We start from the raw sequence: 15,531 nt of genomic DNA, 5'->3' as shown, positions 1-15,531 counted from the left end.
TACTGAGTCTCTGCACAAAAGAAACTATCATCAGAGTGAACAGGCAACCTACAGAATGGGAGAAAATTTTTGCAATCTATCCATGTGACAAAGGTCTAATATCCACGATTTACAAGGAACTTAAACAAATTTACAAGAGGAAAATAACCCCATCAAAAAGTGGTCAAATGATATGAACAAATACTTTTCAAAATAATACATGTATGTGATCAAAAAAACATGTTAGAAAAAGTTCAAATCACTGATCATTAGAGAAATGCAAATCAAAACTGTAAGGCCAGTTGCCTCGCTGGGAGCTCAGACATGCCCACTCCCATTCTGGGAGCTCACACACATCCCCACTCCGTGCCTAGAAACCCCGTCATCACCCCGCACACACTTCTGCACTCGACACTAGGCTCTGCACTCAGCACCTAGCCAGCCATTGAAGAATCCTGCCAAAATTTAAAAAAGCCCTGCCAGAACCTGCCCAGTAGCATTTTGTCCCATCCAGGCCCCACTTCCCCTGGGCGGCCCACTCACCAGAAATCCCGCCTACCTGCCAATAGCAGCTTGCCACGTCCATGTCCTGCTCTCCCACAACCAATCAAATGCCTCCACTCCCTATAAAACCCCATGTCTGAGAGGAGTCCACCCAACTTCTCTGGCCCCTCCTGTTGGACTGCAGAACCTCACCCAGGAGCTGAATAATTTCACATTGGATCTTCTTGTGCTGGCCTCAGTTTCCTCATTTTAAACTTGGCAATAACCCTTACAAGTGATGCCAAAACCTGGGAGGAGTTGTAAGACCCCTCCTGGGGGAAACTGACTCCTCCACTCAAAGCCGGACCGGGGAGCCATTCCATCACAAGGTAGAGCTGTTCCATCACAAGGTAAGACTTCTGTTGCCTACAACCCCTCCTGCTATTTGCCTCGTGGACTCCCTGCTCATAAACGCTGCAGGGTCAGGGACTCCTTCTCGTCTCTCACCATGGGTCTGGGACCCCAGCTTCCCACTATGAGTCTGGGATTCTGGCTTCCCTCCAAGGGCCCAGGACCCTGGCCTCGTCTCAAGGACCTGAGTGTAGAGGAGACATCCCAACACTCTTGTCTTCTCCCCATGAGGGGTTTCTCAGGGTCAGGATTTTGAGGGAGACATCCCCACTTTCCTGAACCCTCTCACTCGCCGTGGGTCTGGGACCCCGGCCTCATCTTCTCACCATGGGTCTGAGACCCCAGCCTCGTCAGCGTCAGGATTCCAAGGGAGACGTCCCCACCTTCCTGAACCCTCTCGTATTCTCTGGTGTTCGGTAGCACGGCCTGGGATGCTGAGCCATTTTTCTGACCACCTCCACAGCAGCAATTGAGGTGTGGGTAATTAGAAGCCCCATTTGTAAATCTGGGCCCTACCCCACAGCAGAACCAAACCCCGGCTTACACCACCAAAGCGTCTATCTCAAACTCGCCCTTTGGCATATAAACTCCCGTTAATTGAGTAACTGCACTTTCAGTTTCTCTTCCTAACCTCGGCACAAGTAAGCAGATAAGCAAGCAGTAAATTCAGATTTGGCTGTATTCTCGGCCCTGTTTCTGCTCCTATCTCCTAACTCTCTCTCTCTCTCTCTCAAGATGGCAGCCGTTTCCTGCTTCTAACTCTCCATCTCTCTGTCTCTCTCTCCATCTCTCTGTCTCTCTGTCTCTCTCTCTCTAGATAATGGCCGTTTCCTGCTTTATGGATTAACTGTACCTTCAGTTTCTCTTCCTACCCACAGCACGAGTGAGTGAGTGAGTGAGTGAGTTTATGTGTAGTCCCACGGCCTAACAGCTACGGGGCTTGTGTGGGCCTCAACCCGCAGTTCCATGGGAGTGTCATAAGGCATAATGGTGATTCACCTCTGGACTGAAAGTTCTGAGGTGACCAGGCCCAGGGGTTATATGGGTACACCTTAGCCAAGATGCCCTAAAACATCCCTTCAGGGATGTGGCTGGGAAGGCATCAGACTGGTCTCCCATCTTGGGGGCACCCATCCCTCATCCATCAATCCTATATGTGGTTCTGTCTTTATTGCAGATTCGCCAGTTTTGTTAAACTCCTGTTAGCCAAAACCCTGCCATTGCCTTCAGCCCCACCTAATTCTGCACTCTCTGAAAACCCAGAAGACCCGTCCTGCCCCACCCGCTTTACCAACCCTCCTTCTTATGCGAGGCCTCAACTCCCTCTTCCCTCTTCTCCTTCTCCTCCCTAATATGACTTCCCCCATCAGTGCTCATACCCGCTTTCACGAACCCCCACTCCTCTGCCCTTTGTGTGAGGTAGCTGGGGCCGAGGGAGTTACATGAGTGCACGTTCTGTTTTCTCTCTCTGACCTATCAGCTATCAAAAAGTGCCTAGGGTCCTTCTCCACTAACCCGACTGCCTACACCAAAGAATTCCACTATCTCACCCAGGCATATGACCTAACCTGGCATGACATGTATGTAATCCTATCCTCCACCCTCACCCCAGATGAGCAGGACCGGATCTTTACAGCAGCCCGAGCACACACTGATCAGGTACACCTAACTAACAACCAGATGCCGGTAGGCATGGCAGTGGTCCCTGAGGCCAACCCTAATTGGGACTATCAGACTGGTCAAGATGGCTGCCACTGCCGAGACCAAATGTTACAGTGCCTCCTAGCGGGCATGCAAAGTGCAGCCCAAAAGGTAGTTAATTATGACAAGTTGAGGGAAATTACTCAGGGACCTGATGAAAACCCAGCTGCCTTCCTTGACTGATTAACTAATGCTATGATCCTCCATACCTGACTGGATTCAGCCTCCTTAGCAGGGGCTACAGTCCTAGCCACCCACTTCATCTCCCAGTCAGTGGCTGATATAAGGAGGAAACTTAAAAAAGCTGAGGAGGGCCCCCAAACTCCCATACAGGACCTGGTAAACATAGCATTTAAAGTTTTTAAAGGCTGAGAGGACAAGGCTGAGGCCACCTGACAGGCCCATCTACAACAGAAGATAGGCCTCTAAGCCCAAGCTCTTGTAGCAGCCTTGAGGCCGGCAGCTCACCGAACATCCGGTGGAGGGAGTCCATCGAAACCCTCCCAAAATTCTTCAAGGGCCCTGCTCAGGCCCTGTTTCAAATGTGGTCAAGAGGGACATTGGGTACAGCAATGCTCCTGTCCTCATCCACCTCCTGGACCCTGCCCAAGCTGCAAGCAGGGTGGACACTGTAAGGTTGACGGTCCATCCTGGACTACGGGCTCATCCCCCACACCTCTATGTGAGGGGCAGGCCAGCCTGCAGGAAGCAATCCCTTCACCTGAACTTTTTGGCCTTCTGGATGACTGACACAGCCTGAACTTGAGGACTCCCATCACCCTTGCTGAGCCCAGGGTAACACTGCAGGTAGAGGGGAGACAGCAGACACGGTGGCCTCCCTTCTCACTCAAGAAATCATCCCTTGCTTTGGGCTACCTGCCACCATCCAGTCAGACAACAGTCCAGCATTTACAGCTCAAGTAGTCCAGCTCATCACCAAGTCCCTCAACATCTCCTGGAAACTACACATCCCTTACCATCCCCAGTCATTGGGTAAAGTTGAACGGGCTCACGGCATCCTCAAAGACCATTTGGCCAAACTTACCATCGAGGTAAAACTCTCTTGGCCCATACTCCTGCCTCTTGCTCTAGCCCAGGTCCAAGCCACTCCATGGGGGCCAACGGGCCTCAGCCCCTTTGAATTGCTGTATGACCAGCCCTTCCTGGTCTCCCATAACCTCCCAGTACAACCACCTCTCCTAGCCTCCTACCTCCCCTATCTCTCTCTCCTCCACCACTTACTCAGAGAGCACATGGGTCACACTCTCCCTGTTGTTCCAGGACTTGGAGACTCCCACCCAGTAGCACCTCTCCAGCCAGGTGACAGTGTTCTCCTCCGAGAGCTCCAACCAGGATCTCTGCAGCCCAGGTGGTCGGGACCTCACATTGTTATCCTAACCACCCCCACAGCTGCCAAGCTCCTGGGTCACACTCTGTGGTATCATGTGTCCCGCCTCAAGGTGGCACCTCAAAATGATTGGTGGAAATCTGAATCCCTGGGCCCCACTCATCTCTGCCTTACCCGTGGCCCCTGCCTGCCAACTCATACCCTTCAAATTCTCCTCCTAACAACACTTCTAGTGTCCCCCCTCAAGGCCAACCCCTACTACGTCTGGAGGTTCTACCTTCAGGAATCCTGGAAAGAAGGCCCCACCACTAAAACCCAATACATTGCTCAAGCAGATTGCCAGCCCGCAGGCTGCCAATCAGCCATAAAATTTGAATTCCCAAAATCCAAGGCCAATACTATTAAGAATTCCTGGAATAACTTTGGCCTCTGCTTTCTATATGAGCAAACTAAGGATGTTTGTCATTTGTGGCACACTACCTATGGTGGATGCCCGTACGCATCTTGTGTTATGCACAGAATCTTCAGAACAGACACTACCCCAAAAAGTGAAATGCTCTTCATCGACAATTGAGGTAAAGTGTCCCTTATTATCTGTGACCCCTGGATGGCCAATGGGAAAAGGGAACTGCAGGTAAAATATATGCCAGGTTTACAGATAGCCGCCCCAGTGGTACGTGGCTAATATTTTGGTCCTATACCTGCATTGTGCCGGTGGAAATAGACTGACTCAACTCATTAGGCAACACCATCTTACAGAATGAGGCCACCTTAACTAACCAACTCAAGCACTCGAGCAACAACCCCCAACCTTTCTCTTGGCTAATGCTAGTACAGCAAGGTGTTCACATGTTAAGCTTAACTGAAGCCATAAACTTCACTAATTGCTTTTATGTGCCTCCCTTAACCAAACCCCCTTTAGCCGCAGTTCCCCTCCAGACTGGGTTCAACCTGTCACGATCATCTATGGGGCCTGACGCCACCCTAACGGGTATCCCGCTGTTCAAGATGCCCTCCCAAGATCTCTTTCTCTGCTACGGAACGGCCAACAGCTCCAGCTGCAACACAGCTGTAAAAGTAAAATCTACCCTTTACGCACCTCCAGGAGGATACTTTTGGTGTAATGGAACCCTAACCAAAGTTATAAATGCCTCCCTCCCCTCCCACTGTGTGCCCGTTACTCTTGTCCCGCAGTTAGAGGTATATGGGCAAGCTGAGCTCCTATCTCTCCTTATGCCTCACCCTGCTCACTGAAACAAATGAGCTGTCTTCCTCCCAATAGTAGTTGGCCTCTCTTTAGCATCCTCTTTAGCGGCTGCTGGGATAGGAAGTGGAGCAATAGGATACAGTGTCACTTCAGCCGCTCAACTGGAAGACAAGCTCCGTGTGGCCATTGAAGCATCCACCACCTCCCTGGCCTCCCTCCAGCGACAAATCACATCATTGGCCCAGGTAACTCTCCAAAACTGACAGGCTCTTGACCTACTAATGGTGGAAAAAGGAGGTACCTGTCTGTTTCTCCAGGAACAGTGCTGCTATTACATCAATGAATCAGGCCTAGTAGAGGAAAATGTCAACACTCTCCACTACCTCCGGGAAGACCTCTGTAAAAAGCAGAATACATCAGTCTCACCTCTCAGCTGGTGGCAATCTCCCATGCTTACCTGGCTGACCCCTACCATCACTCCCATCATCATAATCTGCTTACTACTACCAATAGCCCCTTTTCTTCTCAGGTTCCTGCAAGCTTGTATGTGAGAAATTGGACAAGTGGCTGTTAACCAAATGCTGCTTTGCCCCTATATCTGGCTCCCAACTGAGGCACCAGCCAACTGACCCATCCCCCTCACTCCACCCCTACTCAGCAGGAAGTAGCCAGAAAGAGCGGCGTCCTATATTATCAAAAAGGTCGGAATGTAAGGCCGGTTGCCTAGCAGGGAGCTCGGACATGCCCACTCCCCCTCTGGGAGCTTGGACATGCCCCCCTCTGCACCTAGAAACCATGTCATCAGCCCACTTCTGCACTTGGCACTAGGCTCTGCACTCAGCACCTAGCCAGCCATTGAAGAATCCCACCAAAATTTAAAAATGCCCCACCAGAACCTGCTCAGTAGCATTTTGTCCTGTCCAGGCCCCACTTCCCCTGGGCGGCCTGCTCACTGGAAATCCCATCTACCTGCCAATAGCAGCTTGCCATGTCCACGTCCTGCTCTCCCACAACCAATCAAATGCCTCCACTTCCTATAAAACCCCACATCTGAGAGGAGTCCGCATGACTTCTCCAGCCCCTCCTGTTAGACCGCAGAACCTCACCTGGGAGCTGAATAAATTTGCATTGGATCTTCTTGTGCTGGCCTCAGTTTCCTCATTTTAAACTCGGCAATAACCCTTACAAAAACCACAATGAGATACCATCTCATGCCAGTCAGAGTGATGATTATTAAAAACTCCAGAAACAACAGATGCTGGTAAGGCTATGGAGAAATAGGAATGTTTTTACTCTGTTGGTGGGAATGTAAATTAGTTCAACCACTGTGGCAGACAGTGTGGCAATTCCTCAAGAAATTCCTGAAAGATTTAGATCCAGAAATACCCTTTGACTCATCAATCCCATTACTGGGTATATACCCAAGGAATGTAAATAATTCTATTATAAAGATACATGCACATGGCCAGGTACAGTGACTCATACCTGTAATCTTAGCATTTTGGGAGGCCAAGGCAAGTAGATCACCTGAGGTCAGGTGTTCAAGATCAGCCTAGCCAACATGGTGAAACCCCATTTCTACCAAAAATATAAAAATTAGCCAGGCATGGTAGTGCACACCTGTAATCCAAGCTACTTGGGAGGCTGAGTCAGGAGAATTGCTTGAACTCAGGAGGCAGAGGTAGCAATGAGCTGAGATCGCACCATTGTACTCCAGCCTGGGTGGTAAGAGTGAAACTCCATCTCAAATAAATAAATAAATAAATAAATAAATAAAAGAAAGATACATGGACACATATGTTCACTGCAGCACTATTACAATAGTAAAGACATGGAATTAATCTAAATGGCCATCAATGATAGACTGGATAAAGAAAATGTGATATATATTCACCACGAAATACTATGCAGCCATTAAAAGGGATGAGATCATGTTCTTTTCAGGGACATGGATGAAGCTGGAAGCTATCATTCTCAGCAAACTAACACAGGAACAGAAATTCAAACATACATGTTCTCACTCATAAGTAAAGGATGAACAATGAGAACAAGCACATGGACACAGGGAGGGGAACAACACACATCACAGCCTGTCAGAGGGGCGTGGGGTGGGAGAGCATCAGAACAAGTATCTAATGCCTGCAAGGCCTCATACCTAAGTGATGGGCTGATAGGTACAGCAAACTACAATGGCACACATTTACCTATGTATCAAACCTGCACATTCTGCACATGTATCTTGGAACACAAAATTTAAAAAATACATTAACTGATTATCTCTTTCCTCTCTTCTGAAACACTCTTTAAAATTTTTTAGAGCTCCCCCCGATCTTCCATGTCTCCTAACTATGTTTCTTAATTTCTGCTTTTTTTAATTCCTGTGTTCATTCTGGATAGCTCCTTCTGATCTATGTTACAGTTTACTAATTTACTCTTCAACTGCTTCTAACATACTAATATTCTGTTAAATCCATTCATTTGGGTTTAAATTTCAATTATGTTATTTTCTATGGACATTCTATTTGTTCTCTTTTAATATTCTTGGCCATTCTCTAGAGTTTCCTATTCCATTAAGATACTTTTAATTTTTTGATTTTACTTTAAACATACTAAGTAATTTTATTTTCTGTATCTGATACTCTCGATAACTGCGGCCTTTGCTAGTCTTTGTTCTGTGTTCTTGCTCATAGTTTTCATGATTAGAAAAACAGAGAGAAGAAGAGTAAAGGGAGGCAGAGGAAGAGAAAGGAAGAAAGCAGAGAAGAAGGGGTAGAGGAAAAATAAGTTGGTGCTATTGTTTTTCTAGCAACTGGCTTCAGTGAAACACTCCCACCTTGTGGAGTTTCAGATTATTGAAATTAACCTAGTTTGGAGATTACCACCTCTTGATTCAAATGCTTTAATACTAGGATTTTCATTTCAGTCTTTCTTTTTTAGTTATTCTGTATATCTTTAAAACACTCCTGCTTTGAATCATTAAAAAATTACCTCTCTGCCTCTGTTTGACTACTGTCATTTTTTTTTTGGCTAATTCCTAATGCATTAATCTATTAGCTCATTTTGCTAAATCTTTGACAGACCCCTTTGAATCCTCTTGTTTTTTAATTGTTTCCTCAGAAACTTTGTTCCCTTTTCTTTGCAAGTATGTCATATATAGATGTATTATGTTTTTACATATACCTATATATAGCCTATTTTTAAAAGGCACTGTACACTGTGCTTTGACATAAATATATATATATATATACACACACACACACACACACACAAACACACATACACACACATATATATTTTTTATTGTACTTTGGGCTCTGGGGTACATGTGCACATCCTGCATCCTGCAGGATTTTTGCATAGGTACATACATGCCATGATGATTTGCTGTCTCTATCCCCAACCCCTGCCCCGTTGCCTACATCAGGCATTTCTCCCGGTGTTATACCTCCCCATCCTCCCCAGTCCCTGCTGTCTTTCCCTCCCCTCCCCTCCACCCCTCCACCTAGCCCAGTGAGTGTTGCTCCCTTCCCTGTGCCCACGTGTTCTCATTTTTCATCATGAGATGTTTGTTTTCTGTTCTTGGGTCAGTTTGCTAAGAATGATGGTTTCTAGATTCATCCATGTCTCTACAAAGGATACAAACTCATCATTTTTTAATGGCTGCATAGTATTCCATGGTGTATATGTGCCACATTTTCTTTGTCCAGTCTATCATTGATGGGCATTTGGAATTGTTCCAGGTCTTTGCTATCGTAAACAGCATCACAATGAACAAACATGTGCATGTGTCTTTATAGAATGATTTATAATTCTTTGGGTATATACCCAGTAATGGGACTGCTGGGTCAAATGGAATTTCTATTTCTAGATGCTTGAGGAATCACCACACTGTCTTCCATAATGGCTGAACTAATTTACACTCCCACCGACAGTGTGAAATTGTTCCTTTTGCTCCACATCATCTCCAGCATCTGTTGTTTCCAGAACTTTTAATGATCACCATTCTAACTGGCCTGAGATGGTATCTCAATGTAGTTTTGATTTACATTTCTCTAATGACCAATTATGATGAGCATTTTTGCATATGTTTGTTGGCTGCATATATGTCTTCTTTTGAAAAGTGTCTGTTCACATCCTTCACCCACTTTTGAATGGTTTTTCTTTTTTTCCTTGTAAATCTGTTTTAGTTCTTTGTAGATTCCCATTCTGTTGGTTGCTGGTTCACTCTAATGATTGTTTCTTTTGCTGTGCAGAAGCTCTGGAGTTTAATTAGATCCCATTTGTCTATTTTGGCTTTTGTTGCCATTGCTTTTGGTGTTTTAGTCATGAAGTCCTTGCCTATGCCTATGTCCTGGATGGTTTTGCCTAGGTTTTCTTCTAGGATTTTTATGGTGTTAGGTCTTAACGCTATAAATCTTTAATCCCTCTGGAGTTAACTTTAGTGTAAGGTGACAGGATGGGGTTCAATTTCTGCTTCCTGCATATTGCTAGCCAGTTTTCTCAACACCATTTATTAAATAGGGAATCCTTTCCCTATTGCTTGTTTTTGTCAGATTTGTCCAAGATCAGATGGTTATAGATGTGTGGTGTTGCTTCCAAGGCCTCTGTTCTGTTTTATTGGTCTATGTCTCTGTTTTGGTACCAGTACCATGCTGTTTTGATTACTGTAGGCTTGTACTATAGTTTAGCAAACAATTTACCAACACATTAGGGGAATCATTTATCATGGTAAAGTGGATTTATCTTTCAGATGTTTCAACATACACAAATCAAATGTGATATGCTACATTAACAGAACAAAGGATAAAAAACATAGTTATCTCTACATATGCAGAAAAAACATTTGACAAAACTCAAAGTTCTCTCATGACAAAGCCTCTCAATGAATTTGGCATAGAAGGCTTGTACCTTAATACAAAACAGGACATATATAACAAGCCCACAGCTCACATCATACCCAACAATGAAAAAGTGGAAGCTTTTTCTCTAAGGTCAAGAACAAGATAAGGATATTTATTCTCACTACTTCTATTCAACTTATTTCTGGAAGTCTTAGCCATTGCACTTAAACCAAATAAAGAAATAAAAGATATCCAAATTGAAAAGAAAGAAGTAAAATTGTCTCTCTTTGATGACATATTATATATAGTAAACCCTAAAAACTTCACCAAAACACTATTAGAAATTAAACATGAATTCAATAAAATTGCAGAATTCAAAAGCAATGTACAAAACTCAGTAGTCTCTTTACACCAACAACAAACTATATGACCAAAATAAAGAAATCAATCTCACTCACAATAGCATGAAAAAAACTGCAATATGTTTAGGAGTACATTTAACCAAGGAGGTGAAAGATCTGTATACCGAACACTAGAAAACATTGATGAAACAATTGTAGATGACACAAATACATGTAAAGATATTTTATGTTCATGGGTAGGAAGAATTAATATTCTTAATGTGTTATTACTGCCCAAAGTGATTTATAAGTTTAATGAAATCTTTATAAAAAATTCCAGTATCATTCTTCACAGAAATAGAAAAAACGATTTGAAAATGCATATGGAACCACAAAAGACCCTGAATAGGTAAAGCACTCTTGAGCAGTAAGAACAAAGCTGAAGGCCTCACAATCTCACTTCAAAATATATTACAGGAAAAGATCAGAAGAAGGAAGAAGAAAGTAGAGGAGAAGTGCAGCAAGGGTGGAGGGAGGTGCCCACGCTGTGTTGGAGGAGCAGGAAGAGGATGGAGAGGAGAAGCCTCCTGGGTGGCATGGAGCTCCCACTCCTCTAGGCACTGCCCAGCCCCTGTCAGCCAGTCTGAACCCCCACAGCATAAGGAAGCCTGTGTGGGTACCAAGAAGCAAAGTTCCATCTGTGACACAGGACACTGCTGTGGGCAGTCTCAGTGTTGTAACTACTACTATAAACACTGGTGGTTCTTGGCTGCTGCTGCATCTGCTACTAGCAAGTCCAGCAGTAGCCACATGAAATCAACCTTGATTGCCTAGCCAAAGCCCACAGTTCCTCAGTGTTATCATTTTATTTCACCAAACTACTTATTACCTCCTTATGTGAAAGTGGTAAACTGACCTCCAACTCCTCCCCCACCATAGAGTGCCTTCCAGCTACAGCAGCAGCTGCTGCTTTCAGTGTGGCCCTGCAGGTGACAACCCCACCAGGGTCTCTCAAGAGGGAAAGAGAAGCCACTAGTCTGGGCCCGGCAGAAGCAGCACAAGACCCCAAGCATCACTGACTCTGACCCCTCTGACCTACCAGCTGATGAAGAAGCAGCCAGGCACCAAAGCCCCAAGAGTGGAAGCCAGTGGCTCTGTGGCTAGCCTGGGAAGCTGGACCCAGGGGCCTTCCTGGACAAAGATTCAGAATGTAAGAAGGAGCTGATGAAAGATGACAGCTCTGAGTATGGCAGCACACCTGACTGCAAAGATAAGACACCCCAGAGACATCACCACTTCACAGAGGACTCAGGCATCAAAATGAATGTGTGCAACCAGGGGTACCATCATGATGACCTTAAAAAGTTCAACACACTCACAGATGATGCTCTGGATGGGCCCCTGGACTTCTGTGACAGCTGCCATGTGCAGTCTCCTGGTGACAAGGAGGAAGTCCTCTGCCCCATCTGAGGAGCAGATTTGAGAGCCTGGGCATCTCCATCTGACATGGCCACCTGTGTGCCTGCTGGTGAACACAATCAATGAGCAGGACTCTCCAAAATCCCAGAGCAGCAGTTTCCCCAGGTAGAGCAGGTCCTGATAGCTCCCAAGAACTTGGCAAAGCAACCAGGGTAGGGGAGAACCATGAGAAAAGTCATTAAATGAGTTTCACAGAAAATAGTACTGACATTTTGTTTTTTTTCCCCCTTCTCCTCTCCTGCATTTTCCTACATCTCCAGGTACAGTTTAAAGAGAGAAGGCTGAAATTGAGGCAGCAATCAATAGCCTACTAACCAAAAAAAGTCCAGGTCCAGATGGGTTCACAGCCGAATTCTACCGGACATACAAAGAGGAGCTGGTTCTATTCCTTCTGAAACTGTATCAAACAATACAAAAAGATGGAATCCTTCCTAACTAATTTATGAGACCAACATCATCCTGATACCAAAACCCAGCAGAGACTCAACTAAAAAAGAAAACTTCAGGCCAATATCCCTGATGAACATAGATGCAAAAATCTTCAATAAAATACTGGCAAACCAATTGCAACAGCACATCAAAAAGCTTATTCATCACCATCAAGTAGGCTTCATTCCGGGATGCAAAGCTGGTTCAACATATGCAAGTCCATAAATGTAATCCATCACATAAACAGAACTGAAGACAAAAACCACATGATTATCTCAATAGATGCAGAGAAGGCCTTTGACAAAATTCAACAGCCCTTCATGCTAAAAACTCTCAATAAACTAGGTATCGACAGGATGTATCGTAAAATGATAAAATCTATTTATGACAAACCTACAGCCAATATCATACTGAACGGGTGAAAGCTGGAAGAATTCCATTTGAAATCAGGCACCAGACATGGACGCCCTCTCTCACCACTCCTATTCAATATAGTATTGGAAGTTCTAGCCAGAGCAATGAGGCAAGAAAAAGAAATAAAGGTATTCAATTAGGAAAGGAGGAAGTCAAACTGTCTCTATTTGTAGATGACATGATGGTATATTTAGAAGATTCCATCATCTCAGCCCAAAATCTCCTGAAACTGATAGGCAACTTCAGCAAAGTCTCAGGATACAAAATCAATGTGCAGAAATCACAAGCATTCCCATATACCAATAATAGACAACCAAATCAAAAGCAATTGCTTTCTCCCATTCACAATTGCTACAAAGAGAATAAAATACCTAGAATACAACTTAGGACAAAAATCTTAGGATAATCTCAACGGATACAGAAGAAGAATTTGACAAAATTCAACATTCTTTTATGGTAAATACTCTCAACAAATTAGATATGGTAAAACTTCTCGACAGATTAGGTACTTCAACACAGTGAAGGCCAGAAATGACAAGCCCATAGTCAGCATCATACTTAAGTGAAAAGTTGAAAGCTCTTCCTCTGAAATCAGGAGCAAAACAAGAATATATACTCTCACAACTTCTATTCAACATACTACTGGAAGTCGTTGCCAAATCAAATAGCAAAGAGAAAAATGAAAAGAATAAAAACTGGAAAGGATGAAATAAAACCATTCCTGTTTACAGATAACATAGTATAAATAGAAAAGCCTAGAACTCCACCAAAAAATATTAGGACTGAAATATTAGTTCATTCAAGTTCCCAGATACAAAATTAATGTGAAAGAAAACCAGAGCATTTCTATACATTAACAGTTAAGTATCTGAATACCAAATCAAGATGTCAACCCCATTCATAATAGCTACAAAAAAAGACTTAGAAATAAATTTAACTGTGTAAGTAAAAGATCTATACACTAAAAACTATAAAATATTGATGAAACAAATTTGAGATGCGAATAAAAGGAATACTCTTGTTCATGGATTGGAAGAATTGATATTGTTAAAATTTTCATACTACCTAAAATGATCTACAGATCAATGCAATCTATATCAAAATTCCAATAATATTTTTCACATCACTGAAAACAATCACAGAAAAAACGATCCTAAAATTCCTAAGTCAAAAAAGACCCAGAAGAGTCAAAGCAGTTCTGAACAAAAAGAACAGGACTAGAGGCTTTATATTACCTCAAAACATACTACAAATTTATATAATCAAAACAATGGGGTTCCAGCATAAAAACAGACACAGACTACTAGACCAGAATAGAGACCCCACAAACAAATCTATGCTATGCATTTATGGTCAATTAATTTTTTAAAATATGCCAAGAAAACTAAACAGGGAAAGGACAGTCTCTTCAGTAAATTATATTAGAAAAACTGGCTATGCACATGCAGAATAAAATTTGAACCCTTATCTCACACCGTATATAAGAATCAACTTAATGGATTAAAGATTTAAATGAGATACCTGAAACTATAAAATAACTAGAAGAAAACATAGGAGAGAAGCTTCATGACACGGAATCAAGCAATAATTTTTTGGATATGAACCCAAAAGCACAAGTAATGAAAGCAAAAACAGACAAGTTGGTTACACACCAAGCTAAAAAGCTTCTACACAGCAGTCAACAGAGTGAAGAGACAAGTTATGGAATGGGAGAAAATATCTGCAAACCATACATCTGTAAAGAAATTAATATCCAAAATATATCAGGGAATCAAAAAAGTCAGTAGCAAGAAAACAAATAATTTGATTTAAAAATGGGGAAAGATCTGAATAGAAATTTCCCAGGCCAGGCAGAGTGACCTAAGCCTGTAATCCCAGCACTTTGGGAGGCTGAGGCGGGTGGATTGCCTGAGGTCAGGAGTTCGAGACCAGCCTGGCCTACATGGTGAAACGCCGTCTCTACTAAAAATACAAAAATTAGCCAAGCATATTAGTGAATGCCTGTAATCCCAGCTACTTGGGAGGCAGAGGCAGGAGGATTGCTTGAATCTGGGAGGCAGAGGTTGCAGTGAGCTGAAATCTTGCCACTGTACTGCAGCTTGGACAGCAGAGCTAGATTCCCCCTCAAAAAAAAAAAAAAAAAAAAAAAAAAGAGAAAGAAATTTCTCCAAAAGACACATACAAATAGACAATGGGTACACACAAAAAAATGCTCAACATCACCAATCATAAGGCAAACACAAAACCTCAGTGAGATAACACCTTTTACCTGTTAATAAAAAAAATGGAAGATAACAAGTTTTGGCAGGATATAGAGAAAAAGAACCCTTCCACACTATTGGTGAAAATGTAAATTAGTACAGCCACTATGGAAAATAATATGGTATTTTCTCAAAAAATTAAAACTAGGACTACTATATGATCCAGCAATCCCACTACTGGATATATATCCAAAGGATGTGAAATCAGTCTATTATAGAGATATGTGCACTGCCACATTCATTGTAGCATTATTCACAATAGCCAAGGTATAGAATCAACCTAAGTGTTAACTGACAGATGAGTGGATAAAGAAAATGTTATATATGCACGCACACACACATATGCATGTGCATGCACACGTGTGTGCGTGCGCGCACGCACACACACACAGAGGAATACTCTTTAGCTTTAAAAAAAGAAAGAAAGTCCTAACATTTACAAAAACATGAATGAACCTGGGGGGGCATTATATAAGTGAAATAAACCAGGCACAGAAAGACAAATACTGCATGATCCCACTTACATGTAGAATCTAAATAAGGTGAACTCATAGAAGCAGAGAGTAGAATGGTAATCACCAGGAACTGGGGGTTGATGGGTATAGAAGGGATTGCAGAGATGTTAGTACAGGATACA

At 43.3% G+C, this 15,531-nt stretch overlaps 1 pseudogene; it reads left to right on the top strand.

Moving 5' to 3' along the window:
• The first annotated feature begins 10,880 nt into the window (after positions 1-10,880).
• On the top strand, positions 10,881-11,899 carry LOC105729140 (WW domain binding protein 1-like; annotated as a pseudogene).
• Positions 11,900-15,531: the final 3,632 nt, after the last annotated feature.

Source organism: Aotus nancymaae, unplaced genomic scaffold (assembly GCF_030222135.1).
Source record: "Aotus nancymaae isolate 86718 unplaced genomic scaffold, 86718_ANA_hifiasm-v0.15.2.pri h1tg000011l, whole genome shotgun sequence".
Lineage (NCBI taxonomy): Eukaryota > Metazoa > Chordata > Mammalia > Primates > Aotidae > Aotus > Aotus nancymaae.
The sequence above is the reverse complement of the archived record's forward strand: the minus strand, read 5'-3'. Positions and strand labels throughout refer to the sequence as shown.